This window comes from Anneissia japonica, unplaced genomic scaffold (genome assembly GCF_011630105.1).
Source record: "Anneissia japonica isolate Jap-2015-1 unplaced genomic scaffold, ASM1163010v1 scaffold573_len2283161_cov171, whole genome shotgun sequence".
In the NCBI taxonomy this organism is placed as follows: Eukaryota; Metazoa; Echinodermata; class Crinoidea; order Comatulida; family Comatulidae; genus Anneissia; species Anneissia japonica.
This window is the reverse complement of record NW_022719802.1, coordinates 1,402,725-1,412,133: the sequence shown is the minus strand read 5'-3', so window position 1 is coordinate 1,412,133 and position 9,409 is coordinate 1,402,725.

The following is a 9,409-nucleotide window of genomic DNA, read 5'->3' as shown; positions in this document are numbered from 1 at the left end:
TGGAAACCCCCCTTACGTATGAAAAAAAAAATGTTGCACATACTTTTTTGATTTATCTATGTTTACTCTACATCATATCCAATTTTTAAAAAATATAGCAAAAAAAAATGCAACCAACCAAAGTTTGCTGGACTACCAGGAGTACAAATGGGTACCTGCGCTGAATACAGCTGCAACATTATGGATTCCTCCATGGGGCTTGAGTGTGCTTGATCCAGTGATCCGGGGTTATAATGCGCATAGAGGTCCCTACAATAATGCGCTATATAAGTCGACAATTATTATTATTATTATTATTATAAATTAAATTAATGGAAATTTTAAATATGAACAAATAATGACAAGCGCTTTACGTCGTAGATGAGATGGGTAGACGTCAAAATATAAAAAATCGAGAATTCATAAATTAAGCCTATACTGATCTGATTGGGAACAGGGGTAGGGAAAGCAATACATCACTAAATTTGTTGTTGTCTTTAAGCGAATACGTCCACACTCTTCCGGGCCAGATTGGGACTTTAACCGTTACTGTATGGGGCCGTGGCGGATTCAGGAATTCGAAATAGAGGGGGTCCAGAGAGGGACTTTCACAGAAATATTGGCCAGGATTCATCCACCATAGTTGGGGTTGAGGAAAAGAAAATTTATGATTTTGGCACCTCTAGATGGCCGGAAATGGCACTCGCAGACTTAAACGTGAATAAAGATAATTCTAGTGAAACCTATATAGAGAGAGAAGATGAGTTTTGTACGCGGCGAGTTATTGACACGCAACGGCGAGGAAAATTACTCAAAAATCTTATAAGAACATGATTAGAAGGCCTTGCTTTTACGACAAATTAGAGGCAGTCCTAGTTGGAAACTGCTCTCTGATTGGTCAAGCATTTTTAGTGGATGGATTTCTGGAGCATGTGAGAGGTGTCTTGAATTTTCTACGCCAAGAAATGTGGACTCACCCAAAAACGAGTACGAGTAAGTACGAGCGCAACGAGTTGGCTCGTACCTAACTCGTATCTAATTCGGTACAAACTTGTTACGCTCTTAATAATCTCGTAGTTAACTCGGTGCTCTGCTCGGCATAATTCGTACATAACTCGTAACCAACTCCATAAAGTCGTACCTCACTCGCAGCTAACACATAAGCTCGTATAGGTCCTTTCCAAAGATCACGACTTTTAACTCGTAGAAATCGTACGACTCTTAGGTGAAATAAACCTAGGTGGGAGAGGGGCTTTGTCTATCAACAATACAATACATACATTTTTCTTGATAGAATTTAGAGGAGAGGGGACGGGTGTGATAATGCATTTTAAGACAGTATAGGCCATAGTAAACCAAAATGCATTACGAATAACAAAATAAAAGGATAAGACCTGGCGTACGTGCAGTATTGCTTTATCATCTAGCCATGTTGCATTGCGGGGGCCTAGAATTTGACAGTTGCGTATTTATTGTGATCATAACACTTTGACACGGTTCACTTAAACATTACTTTGTCAAGAGTACTGGGTCAAACGAACAGATATAGTGCCCGCATCACTTTAGTGTTTTGTTACAATAATCACATTCCTCTCTGTCTGTTTTGTGATTTATTGATACTCTATTTGAAAATCCCTAGCTTTTCTTGGTATAGGAGAACCTAGGTCTAGTTTTAAATGCAACAACATTAAAATACTAAATTGTTATATTATGTTCATTAAGGATCTGCATTGAAACATTTATTCCATTTAACTACTGTTTTTGTTGGTAGGCCTCAGATGATATAGGTCATACAACATTTCGTTACCGTAATGTTTACGTAGATTTTATAATGTAAATGTTGCTGCTAGGTGGGATTAGGGATCAAAATGTGATCGGAGTCGATTGTGCCTACATTTGCCTCTCTAAACCCCAGGAGTATCTGGGTATGGTAGAATGTTGTGCCATGGATATGCTATACTGTGCCAGTGAATGCCTATGTTGTGCATATGTACGAATGCACAAATATATACTAGAGCCGGGCGCACAGCAGAGAACACAGAGCGACGACGTGCGCGCAACGAATCGTTTATATCACGATCGTTACTGCCAATTACAGCGGACGGCGTAGTGTCGCGTTGCCTTATCAAGCGCTCACCAAGAGAAAAAAAAAACTCTGTCGGTTGACGGTCTATCTACCGTCGTACGATGTTGTGTGCGCCCGGCTTAGAGAGAAGGTTGAATACTTTGAATTGGTTTATCAATGTATCCAATAAAGGGGTAATAACACTCGGCAAGTCGCGAGTCTTCCGGAAATCGGGACGACTTCCGCACTCTTGCAAGTGTGCACAAATCCCCGGAAAATGCCCCAGCTTTCCCAAATTAATAATTTGCACGTTTTTACTTCTTTATTTATCCATTGTCTCACGGAAATCGATGCGAAGAAAATAACACTAGAATGCGTTAAGAAAGCTCATTTAACCAGACACCTGACACCCTAAAACCTGATTATGTTTAAGTTTGGTATAATAGGCCAACATATCAATATAAATTCTGAAGGGTCCAAGTCTTGTTTACCATTGCTCTATTAGTATGATAAGCTAAAGCGGTCGTTCGATCCAGCAGTGTCTCAAGAGGTGCAGACAATGCCGTAGCCAACTATGGGACAGTTGGGACAGTCCCACACATTCTCTAATGGGTCCACAAAGAATAGGTCCACATTTTTAAAAAAAATGGTCCAAATTATGCAATTGTATGCATAAAATGAGTCCACTTTTTGAAAACTGGGTACAGATTTCTCATATTTAGCCTAAAATGGGTAACATTTTAAGAAAATGGGTCTAGTATGGCATATTTTTGTGTAAATTTTGGGTCAACTTTTAAGAAAATGAGTCCACAATATTTGAATTTACGCGTTAAAGTTGGTCCACCCTGATATTGTCCCTCACTGTTTGAAAATCCTGGCAAAGGGTGCAGAGTGATCGGCGCTTACCCTCCCATCCGCCCGACTTGATAATATTCGATGCAAAGAAAACGCTCAATCACCTCATATCACCTTTTAGCCAGCAAGCACCTCCTCACTTAATCATTTAGCTCTCCCACTTCACTTTCGCGCTCTTCTATCAGACTCCACCCAAATACCATTGCAAGACTCTTATGATACGCAACTGCTTGGTTATCGGTTACCCCTCCGACCCAGTTGTAGCCTACCAGTGTGGGCGTAAACATTTTATAGAAATATGCAGAAATACTGTGTACACATACTGTTATACAACCAGGACGTCGTTGTAAATATATATAAACCACAATAGTAAAATAGTCGCTATTATATACTACAGGCCTGTCGTATTGTCATTAGGCCTAACTAGGATGGCATGATGATATGAATTGACCTGGATGTGGCATGTATTGAACAAATATAAACAGTTATATCACACACAATTGGTAGGCCTAGGCTTATATAAATTGTTGACTTTTAATAATAACTGCACTACAGTAACCTCTTTCATACTGGATTTGTATATTGTCGCATCGTAGAAAATTCGTGTAAATCTTTGAGGAAATTCCTTTTACTCACATGGAATCAAACACAATTATTTTAATTAACCTGTATTTGTGTTTTTGTAATTTTTATTTTATTTATTTATTTATTTATTTATTTATTTATTTATTTATTTATTTATTTATTTATTTATTTATTTATTTATTTATTTATTTATTTATTTATTTATTTATTTATTTATTTATTTATTTATTTATTTATTTATTTATTTATTTATTTATTTATCCCTGGTTTGACAAACAATTTTATAATTATTTTCCTCTAGAATCACAATAACGGTACGGTACTAAAATATGAGTTGTAGTGTAGTTAAACTTTCAACATTTTGTGAAAATCTCTGAATGGCAGATTCAATATTTTGATCGCCTTAATAAATTAAAAAAAATAACACCGATATAGTAGGCCTACGACATATTATATAATTCTAATTAATGTCTGTATAACAACGTTATTTGCCCATAAACCTACATATCAGACTGTGGCGAAGATTACATGATGTGAGCGATCTCCCCTACTCCCCCCTCCCTCCCAGTCGGTCAAAGAAACAAAAATCAAGAATAAGAGAAACCTGTTCCATTGAATGTATATAACATTAAATACGTTGTCGCTTAACAGTGCACTTATATGCAATAATTGTTATGTGTGTATATAAAGAATAGTACGATGCACAGGACTTTCTACACTCAGTAACGCCAGGTAGCCATAAGTACAAATTGGTTGGTAATATTGTTTCCGTATTTTAATTATTGGGCTTTAGTTAGTAAGGTTCAATGAAAATGTTTTTCATTCCTTTCTTTGTACAGCCTTATTTTTGTATGATATCTTCCCAGAAGTCGAATAAATTGTTCATTTAAAACACCATAGACTTTTGCCCATGTCCCAGTGGTTGTGGCTCAATTCAAGCTATTTCCCCCTTCTTAAGAAAAAAGGAATATCATCACTTATCACGTCCATGAACATCACAGGTGTTGGTCCCCTGAAACCTAGGCAGTGGCTATTAGTACACTAGTCTTAAACCTTCCTACTATTGGTTTTCATAGATTTTACCATTGTTTAGTTAGGTTTGTAGTTAAGATATGATCCCAGCCCCCGAAACCTTGACTCAGAATTACCGGGATGGTGTCTGGCGGGGAATAGTTTCTATGGTTTTTGCAGGACCATTATTGTAAAACAGCGGTAAGATCTCGCCTGTATATGTTATCCTGCCTAAAGATGTTTTAAATAAATAAATAAAAAAAATAATATATGCAATAACATCCAATCAGAATTAGAGAATCAGTTGAAGCTGTAAAAATAGTCATTGCCTAAAACTAAATAGTATGTACAGAACTAAGTGCTACAGTTTCACTCATCATGTCAAATTAGCATACCTAAGTCATTTTATGATAAATCATTTCATTCATCGACGATTCATAATTTAAATCATTTCATAACATTATTCGCTTCCAAATACTTGTCTAAGATATCAATAGGTGTAACAGTACCGTAGCAGTTGAAATAGTATCATAGTCATATTATTAACATAAGCGTCAGTGTTGGCACAACAATAATGTAGTTATGTACGGGCATTCAAATAAACAAAGCACAATATAATATTGTTGACCTTTTCGAAGGTTAAAACAAATCACCAAATGCTGTCAAAGCAGTACTATTTTAAAATACTGTAGATGACGTGCTAGGCCTATGCGTATTTGGACGCACACTGACGTAGGCCTAGATTTTTCCAAAATATTATCAATTAATTCAACTGTAAATTAAACAGTTCGCAAATAAATTGTATCGATCGCCGTAAGATGAAAATATAATTATGTTCCAACATGGGCAAATTTGAAAGTTTTTTTTCTTTTAACGAGCTGTTTAATAACGTTGTACGTATCAGTGAGTATGCGTAAACTGATGTATACGACGAACCAAATTAAATACGATAAAGCTCAGACACTGGCGCGCGTATTGAAATGGAACGGTGTATAATTGCGATAACCAAAGATACGATATCTGTATTAAATCGTGAGCAAACAAAAACAAAATAGGCATATGACAATACGCCAATAGATCCGCCTTTATTGAATACAGGCTAAATAGGCCTATGGGTACATATCTTCTCTGATAAAGCAAGCAAAATATCCGGATCCGGATTGCATATTGTTGAACACTCTTTAGGCCGGGTCTAACATTAACTATAGCCTGTCGTGTCTTTAAATAGCGTTTTTAAAAATGCCACAATACTGCTTTATATGCGCACACGTACGTGAATTGAGAAGCCCCGTACCTTCTTACTTGGCTTAATTTTGTAGCCCTAATTAGTTCAGCCTTACACCATTGGAGTTCGTTCATTTGCTTGTGCAACCCCTTCCAGCCATTTCTGGCATTTATCTACCAGATCTTTGGTAGGCAAGTCCGTTATTTTATCCATGATCAACTCATCGGATTCAATAATACGATCGTGAGTTGGACTTGTTTCGTGAACAAAATGTATCGAACTTTCGTCTTGGTCATTCCTCCTGTTCATAACATGCTGTCTGGTATATCTTGTTGTGGAAGCATTATCAAGTGATCCTTCAGAAGAATATAGGGGAGCAAATTTTCCTTGCTGATGAATTAACTCTGTCGACACGTTAATTTCTTCAGTGGATATATTCGATATTGATTCTTGCGTAGATGAGCTGAATTTAGCTTTAAGTTTCGGCCTCGCTAAATGTAAGCTGCGTGATCCTTGCCTGCTTCCGAGGCGAGGACTAGTTTGTAAAACGTTTTCCGAAACATGTGTCTGGCCTTTTCTTTGCTCTGTTCCGACTACTAACGAAGTCTCCAAAGCTGGCTCGGAAAGCACCCGTTTTTCAAGTGGATTGTGTGTTTGTGCCCTGCGCCTGAAAAATGGTGAGTGAAACGTTGGAGTTCCTGGCCGTGGAGGCCTAGGTTTTTGCGGTAAATATACTTGTCTGATGGACTCTCCAATAGGCATAACGTCATCCATACTTTTTCGTAAACACGGGCCATTTTTACAGTCACTTTTTGTCATTAAAATTGGCGGAAAATTTGGTACGCTTGTAGTTTTTTCCAAATCAATTGGTGTGGTTAACGAACGCTGTCTGCGAATTATCTTTGGCGATATGAGTGCTGAAATGTTTGTGTCTTTTACATCAGTTAGCCGAGGCGAGTTTGGTGGACATTTAAACATAATGTCTCGCATAACGAAGTTTGTTGTTTCGTAGTGGTAGGCCGCCAACAGTAAACCGCTTACACTTTGACGTAATCACTGTACTGTATAACAATAGATAGGCTAACTGTTGTATAGTTGTTGTCTTCTTCTTAACCACCTGGGTCGATCTTTAGGTTACACGTAATGGAGAAGATGTCCTTGCGTCTATTGATCTTGCGAATTAGCAAGCCTAATTGTTCAGCTCTGCATTGAAAACATAGAATGAGCTGATTTAATAAGTGTTATATTGATAGTCAATAAGTCCACGTTGGTACTAAAATGTAGGACACAATTCTCTCAACAACTTTGCTTCAGCAAGGCCCGTTCAGATGTAAACTGGACAAATGTCAGGCCTGTATTTGTAATACTCCTCCGAATCAACACTCATACACATAAATAGAAGTTTCACCAACGCGAAGAAGAAATAATGACATCGTACGTCAATCTGATTGGAGAATGCAGTACTTTATTGTGTACTTTCAGTGACGTCATTATATACCGGTATTGATTGAAAAGAGCCACTGCCTCTATGCTGACCCACATGACGATAAGCCTCTTTCAATAGATGTACAATTAACTCAAAGACCGTACTAGGAGTATTGAAATGGGGGAGGGCCCTAAAGTGTCGATGGGCTCGTTGAATAAGTTAAGGGGCGCTTAGCTGGCAACATAAGGTGATATGGGTTGAATTCTCTTCTACTTGAGCTCCTTTTATTGCTTAGAACCAGGGGCAGTGCCAGCGGGGGGGCATGTCCCCCGTCGGGGAGAGCTGCCCCCCAACCCCCACCGTCGGGGAGAAAAAGCACAATTCGTTGGGGAAAAAAATATATGTATTTTCTACATATTAGTAGACTCTAAAATCGATAAAATAAGCCTTCTGAAACCCTTAAATTGTCATAATTTTCGGGGGCTTCGCCCCCTGGACCACTTTCGGAACGTTTTTTTTTAAATCGAAGCTCGACCACGCCCACTTTGCTTTCGTCGGGGAAATCTAACCCCTCGTCGGGGGAATCGGGGACCTCGGCCCCCGGTCGGGCAAATCCTGGCGCCACCCCTGCTTAGAACATTTCTATTGGGGAAGGGCGCCTGAACATTGCTTGCTTGTGGTGGTGGTGTACTTTCAACGACATTATTATAAAGCCTGATTCTGCAATGTCCACTGATGAGTTCGAATATAACCAATTATTAGTAATAGAGAAAGTCCATTAATGTACTGCAGTTTTATTTTATAATAAGACTCATACTGTCCGTGCAATACACTTAGGTAATACTGTAATTAAAATATTATTCGGTTGCTCGTATCCCTTGGATATACTGAGCTTATAACGTCCTTATTTATCGATTTTTTTTTTATTTTTTTTTTGGTTAGTTAACTGATGAGTTCGAATATAACCAATTATTAGTAATAGAGAAAGTCCAGGAATGTACTGCAGTTTGATTTTATAATAAGACTCATACTGTACGTGCAATACACTTAGGTAATACTGTAATTAAAATATTATTCGGTTGCTCGTATCCCTTGGATATACTGAGCTTATAACGTCCTTATTTATCGAAATTTTTTTTTTTTTTGGTTAGTTACCTATTTGAAATTAATTACCGGTATGTCTTGTAACGTGGAAGACAGTGACTGAAAATAAAGCAAATTAATGCCATGCCCCGAAGGGAAATATTTGATATGTTACACAACTTATTATAGAACACAAAAAGTATTTGTCGAAAAACTCGGAAACGGTTAATGAGATATAGATTTTTGAATATTTAAAAACATGGGGAAAAGGTGAAAAAGGGGTAGTTGAAGTATAGAGGACAGGTCTATTGTCATTCAGGCTCTTGCCTTCAATATTACCGTTACGCGAACATTAAGAACTAATGGACAAAGACAAATAATGTATTGGAAAGATATTTTAATGAAATTATCGTAGGCCTACGTGTTAGTTACGACGCTTGCGCCCATAATGGAGGTATAACAATAATTTTATACCTCCATGCAGTGCACCTTTTTTAGGAGCATGGCGGCTCTGACGGTCTGCCTCAATTTTGCTGTGCAATTAAGGAAATTAGTAGGATGCCAATGACCTACAACTAACGTGTATGATACGAATTAACATGTTTGGTTCTAAATTAGGGGATTTCCCAAACTTCGGATAATAGGTCTACCTGGACACTAATAGCTACCCGTACTGATAACGTTATCAGCCGACCTATAGAGCGATATACAAATATTTACGTACAAAACTGAACTAGAAATTGCAAATTGCAAGTGAAGTGAGCTGCGAAGTACAACTGCATATAAATGTTCTTCGAACAAAATTATTTATTCGAGTCAAGTGAAAATAACGAATAATAAAAATATAACAAATACTATGAGACACGACCCATTCTATATTAGAACAGCGTTGGTACCGTGTACAATAGTGTTTTGCTGCAGTGACATATATCTCGCTGCTGGCGACTCGCTGCTGCTGGCGATGACTCGCTCTGCTGCTGGCGATGACTCGCTGCTGCTGGCGATGACTCACTGCTGGCGAATCGATCTGCGCATGTGTATAAAATGGTATTTTTTTCCGAAAACACTGTGTATGCCAGTCTACAACAAGCGTCGCCTAAATGTAATAATTAGCACGTTGAAATAGGCTAGTAAAAGTTTAACTGGGTTCGTAAATAATATTGGCCTCAAAATATTGTGA